At 30.5% G+C, this 6,605-nt stretch overlaps 1 non-coding gene across 1 annotated transcript; it reads right to left on the minus strand.

Moving 5' to 3' along the window:
* Nucleotides 1-782: 782 nt before the first annotated feature.
* On the minus strand, nucleotides 783-856 carry TRNAI-AAU (transfer RNA isoleucine (anticodon AAU)). Its single transcript has one exon. It is a non-coding gene; the product is annotated as a tRNA-Ile (tRNA).
* Nucleotides 857-6,605: the final 5,749 nt, after the last annotated feature.

Raw genomic sequence — 6,605 nt, forward strand, 5'->3', positions numbered from 1 at the left:
CAGAGAGAAAAAAAAAAGAGAGTAATCAGAGGGAAAAGAAAAAAAATTCGAAAAAGTTACAGTTTTCTGAAAGAGGTTTTTGAGGAATTTGTTGTTTTGATTGGAGGATTTTTTTTTTTTGGGATTTTTTTTGTATTTTCTAAAAAGTTTTTGAAAATTCCAAAATTCGGTAGAAATTTTTGGTGAATACTCAAATTTTTTGGCAAGTTTTGGCAATAAATCCCGTTTTTGACAATAAAACCCAAAAATCGACGACAATTCTATCAGAGTTTTTCGCGTCTTAGAGAGAGATGCAAAGAAAAGGAAAATAAGAGAGAAAGCAAGGAAGCATTTGACGAAAAATTTTTTTTTTACATTTTATACTACCTGAAAACGACATCATTTTGAGCTAAAAATGAAGCATGATCTTTGTCTTTTCCTTTAGTCCCACTCCACTTATCCAAAAGCCCATTCCTGTCATCAAGCCGACCAAGTTACTAAGTTGTCTGAGCCCAAGTCGTTGATCCAGCTGTATTCCTTTCTTCAGTTGAGTCGCGTCCCCTTTAGTTGAGCCGCACCAAGATTTATTCCTTTTATTATTTTGTTTGCTTATTTATTTATTTATTGGTTAAATTGATATTATTTATTTATTTATTTATTTTGTGAATGAGTATTTTTTAAAATAATAAAAAATATTTTTTAAAAAAATTGAAAGTATCAATTTTTTTTAAAAATAAAATTTTAAAAATACTTTAAAAAAAAATTGAGATTAATGAAACAAGTAAAAATTCATAAAATAAATTTGGCCCATGCAGGTTTCGAACCTGCGACCTTCGCGTTATTAGCACGACGCTCTAACCAACTGAGCTAATAGGCCTGTTGATTTTAGTGAGTAAAATTTCTATTAAGTCCTGAAGTTGTTGACATTTTTTTGTCTGAAAATGACAACTATTTTCTCCCACGTATACGGGATGCAATGAAGTTTGTTGTCCGAAAAAACAATTTTGTGTGCCCCAAGTGCCATAATTAAGTGGTTGAATTTTGTACTAAATTCACACTAATTACAAAGCAACGTTTCCATTTTGTTTTATTATGTAACCATTCTGCTATTCATATATATATTTACACTTTTTTTTTATAAAGTGAAAACACATCAATGAACCAATTAAGAATCAATTAATCTCATTTGTTCCAATAATAATAGAAGACTCAATTGATTATCAACCAAAAAAAATTTAAATCAATTAATAATAATAGAATACAAAGTTAAAAGTATCAATTTTTTTTTAAGATAAAATTATCAAAAGATATTTTTTTGATAAAAAATTGAGAGTATCAATTTTTCTTAAAAATAAAATTTAAAATTTTTTTTTTTTTACGAAAAATTAAAAGTATCATTTTTTCTTGAATAAATGCATTAATCTTGTTTAGATATATATATATATATATATATATATAATAAGAAAAGAAATCTCAAGAAAAGTTGAGGTATTAATTTTTTTTTACTTTTTCTTGAAATTTTTTTGTTAAATAATCCGACAACGGAGCCCTTATAAGATAAGCAGTAATTTTCTTGTATACTCTTAAGGTAAAAAATTTTTTTTAATTTTTTACCGAAAGTATTAGAATCACTTAAGAATAATTTTCAATAATTAACTATCTTGTAATATTTTTAAGGCTTAATGGATAATATAAAATCAAGTTGGTACCATTCTTTGATGGACGTTGTCGGGATGTTATAACTTTCCTCACACGTAACAATACTCTTGGACCTAGTTTTAGTTTCGTAGACATTGAATCTACCTTTTAAAGATACCTGAGTCAAACTTAGAATTTCTCTTTAAAACAGGACAAATTTAGTTAAGTGGCCTATTGCACCTAAAAAAAAATATTGGTGGTGACTCCTTAAGTCAATATCTAATGATAAGTTCATAGACTTAGACGTTATGACAGTTTGGCAACTCCATTAAGGATAAACTGAGAGTCAAGCTAGCAAATAAATTTGTGTTATCCAAAAGCCTAATAAAATTAATTTTTTTGTTTTGTAAATATCTTTGTTTATTCATTCATTCAATTTATTTATTTTGCTTATTATGTCATTCATACGTATATACATAACATGAGCTTTATACTCGAACTCTATCCCTTTAGGAAAAAGTAAAGTACTTGCACTTTCGTAAGGTTTTAATGCCTCCGTAGTAGCTAGCAAAATACTCCCACTCAAATTGAACATTTTTCATTTATAACCTTAATAGGTAAGGATTGAGGTGCCTTACTAGTCTGTGATGAACAATGTAAGGAGTAATTTAGGAACCCTTAGATTTTCAATCTTAAACCATATGCAATGAACTTTAGAAATGCCAACCTATAGATAGAGCCATACTTTTCCTTTTAGAATTGACCAAAAGCTTATGATTCATTCCTTTTATTGTGTATGATGTTCTAATTTATTTATTTATTTATTTATTTCTTATTCAGTGTATTAATCTTTTCTCATATTCATCTTGCATGATTCATGCTTATATCATAAAGTTGTATAAAAAATATTTGTCTGAAAGACAGTCTTCAACAAAGAGTTTTTCATGGATTCCACAAAACGACTAGTTTGCTCTTCATCTGTATTAGCTCTTTGAAAGTCACCAAACTAGTTAGAAAAGATCCAACAAAAAGAGAAGGATTTTTTTCTAGTCAGTCATGCTTCTACCTTGTCTAAAAAAATATCTATCCTCTTTAAACAAAATAATCTAGAAGATTTGGTTTATGTATGGAAAAAAAATGGGTCCATTAAGACATGAGGATTTTTGCCAAAAATATGGACACATAGCACATCTTCTTGTGGTGAATGTTGAGGATCAATTAATCAGAGCTGTTCTCAATTATGGGATCTTTCATATAAATGTTTTATCTTAATAAAGTTGAAATGAAATCAATCATCGAAGAGTATTCAATTTTGCAGGGTCTACACTTCAATACTCTTGATAAGATATATGTCAAGAAACACAAGTCGAGATTTCGTAAAAATCTAGCAAGTATTATAGATATAAACAAAGAAACTGTAGATTCATATACAAAGAGAAAGCAAGGGTAGGTCTATTTACTTTAGAATTTTTTTATGATTTCTTAGCACAACACGCCAACAAAGAGTAAGGGTTAGATGTGTTTGCCTTAACCATATACGGAATGGTGATCTTTTCAAAGGTTCTAGGTTACACTGAGATAGTAGTGGTTAACTTCTTTGAAAGTGAGGTAAATAACTGTAACACTTTAATGGTAATATTGGTAGAGACTATTAGATCGTTGAGTTATTGTCGCCAGAACATAGGGCATTTCACATGTTGTATACAGCTATTGTATTTATAAACAAAAAGTTATTTTGAAGGTAAAAAAAGTGTATTCTTGAAGCTTTATTTTTGCAATCGAGCTCCAATTAAAGAATTATATGAAAGCGAGTGGCCAGAACAAAAGTTTAAAAAAGAGTGAGTAGCTTTCTTACAAAACTGACAAGCACTGAGGTGAAATGATTGGTCCCATAGATGAATTAGGAACCCATGCTATATCAATGTGGAGACAAGATCGTGGTTTCACTTTTAGGTTTATGGGGAACAATAAATTATGCACCACTTCTAGTGAAAAGATAATTTGGGGCAAAACAGTTTGTTTATATGACACATAAACTTCATCAGTTAGATTTTTTTTACAATGAGCCAAAAGCATTTCAGAAGATGAATGATGTGATTAAAGCATGAAAAAACCCCCCACAGGGTGAATCCTGGACGTTTCACTGATAAAGTCACTCATAAGTATTTGGTTTTGAGAGCAAGATGAGAAAAAAAGTTGTATTCACTCCTGAAGACTTTCAACAACCAACAGAAAAAAAGTTTGAAGAAATACCATCAAAATTAAAGCTTGCAAAAAAAGAGTTTGAGACCGAAAAAGATAAGCTAAAGCTAAAGATCCAAAAGCTTTAAGAGGAGAAGGATCAATGGAAAGATAGAGCTAAAAAATAAGAAATCAAAGTTTGCAAGATTGCTAGAGAATGCAATATAGCTGTTAAAGACATAACGAAGTTACACCAAGAACATATGAGGTTATGTATGAAGATAAAGGCTAAGAAGATAAAAATTGATGAGTTGACTAATGAAAATAAATGATTAAAGTAGGAATATACTTAATTAGAGAAAAACAGTACCAGGTACAAACAAAAAATAATATACTAAATAGTTACATAAGCAAGTTGAGATAAAAATTGAATGAACAAGAAAACTATATTGATGCATTAGTCAGAGAGCATAAAGAATTATCATGCCTAATATGATGTGGTAAAAGGAAAAACTTGATGAGACAGAGGTACATTGAGCACTTAACAACTCAAATTTGCAAAAAGGTATGTAAGGCAAAAAAAATGGTCAAAGAGATAGAAGCACTGAAGTAAGTGGTGTTCCAATAGAAAAGCATAGACAACATTTGCTAGAATTCATTGAAGAAGCAAAAGATCAGTATGAGCAGATCAAGCAATTTTACAGTTATAATTCTAAGATAATAAATTCTATGTAAACAAAGTTCTTAAAATAAATGAAATATTTTGTTTGAACACTATCTTAAGGTAAATGTTTTTTGCATGCATGTATTTTTATTCATTGTACTTAACAAAATAATCATCTTAGATTTTCATGAGATAGTCATATAAACTTGTTAATTCTGAGATATGGTATTAAAGGTTCAAAGATAGTCTGATCATCGACAACTTTAGGCCAACCTATATGTCACCCGTATAATATTCGATTGCGAACAAGGCAAATGGAATAGAAACAAAGTACTTGTATGGACAAGATCAAGAAAGCTCAAAAAGAGATAAAAAAAAGAGTTGGCAAAGATGATGAAAATGTTAAAAAAATTAGATAAGGGTAAGATAGTGGAAGATACCCCCAATCTGAATGAAAGATAAGATATTGTGGATCTTTTTACCTTCCTAGGATTGGTCCAAATCAAGGTCAATCTTCTCATGAGACATAGGCCCCCACACATGCCATTTTCTGGGGCATATGATTACACCTACCCTGAAGCACCATATCATAGTTACACTAAATCAACCTTTGGGGTTAAGATATTAAACCCAATTAAGGTTCTCGATTTTGATGATCTCAAAGAAAAAGAGAGGTTGAAAACAAAAACCTTTAAAGTAGTAAAGGAATCAAACTCCTAGCAAAATATGAAAATTTTGGAGGAAAAAGTTTGAGCCATTAAAGGTATGTACTACTTCGGCTCAATGGATGTTGCCCAACTATGTTTAATCTTAGATGTGGTTATTCGACTAAAGTTTAGTCTCTAAATTTAAAAAATATGACTGGACTAAATGCCCAGTAATCCATGTTACCATGTATTATCACAAAATAACCGTTCATGCTCATGATAAGAAACTGTTAATGCATGCATTTCAAGATAGTCTTACAAGCTCCACTATTAAATGGTATGTGTAGCTAGATTGAGCCCATGTCTATTTCTAGAATGATTTGGCAAAAGCATTTATAGCTCAATATAAACACATAATGGACTTAGACCTAACCGTCTCTTTTTACAAAGCATGAAAAAGAAAGTCACATAAAGTTTCAAATAATATGCCCAAAGATGGAGGGATGTTACTTTCTAAGTCCAACCACCCCTCATGAAAAAAAAAGGTAACAATGATTTTTGTCAGTATGTTTTAAGCCTCCTTATTATGAAAAATTAATAGGAAATGCCATGAAAAACTTTATCAACATGGTTTTCTCGAGCGAGATGATTGAAAATGCCATTAAAAATGATAAACTAGATGGAAGAGACGATTGGTGCAAAGAGAAGTGGCCCACCTAAGAAGAAAGAAGGAGAAACTCATATTGTAAGTTATAAAAGCCAACTATTTGAAGGTTATGCTCTTTTTTATAACTAGCCAATGTATCTAGCTTAAGTAACCTCTACCCACTACCCATATCAACCATCATACTAGTAGGTTTATCGACTAACTCTTCAACCATAAACACTTGCTCACATATACAACTCATCCGCTATACCCGAAGTAAGATTTGTCCTTAAATCAAGTGCCCAACCAAAAAATTCAAGAGGATCATGAAATAATCAAGAAAAAATCACATTTGACCTAATCCCCATGCCTTATGTAGACTTACTCTCACAGCTCATAGGGAAACTTTTAATAGCTCATGTTTTATTAGATCCTATGAAACCACCTTTCTCTAAATGGTAGGATTCAAATACTCATTGTGATTATCATTATGAGGTTACAGGCCATTCCACCGAGAATTATATTTCTTTGAAACACAAAGTACAAAGCTTGATAAAAAAATGATTGATAAGCTTTGAGAAAGAAGGGACACTTAATGTCAATGGCAATCCTTTGCCAACCCATACTAAAACAATAATTAATATCATACATAAAGATAAAGCCAGCTAGATTAAAAGAAGAGTAGATGAGATTAAGACCCATTTAGCTAAGGTGTTTGATGCCTTATTCAAGATGGAGATGTTGTATTCAGTAGACCTATGTACTTACCATGGATAACATAATCTAACTCAAAGGTGTAAATACCACAAAAGAGTTATAAAGCATTCGATTGATAATTATGATCAGTTTC

Source organism: Durio zibethinus, chromosome 12, assembly GCF_047325235.1.
Source record: "Durio zibethinus cultivar Kanyao isolate XHJ-2024 chromosome 12, ASM4732523v1, whole genome shotgun sequence".
NCBI classification, from domain to species: Eukaryota; Viridiplantae; Streptophyta; class Magnoliopsida; order Malvales; family Malvaceae; genus Durio; species Durio zibethinus.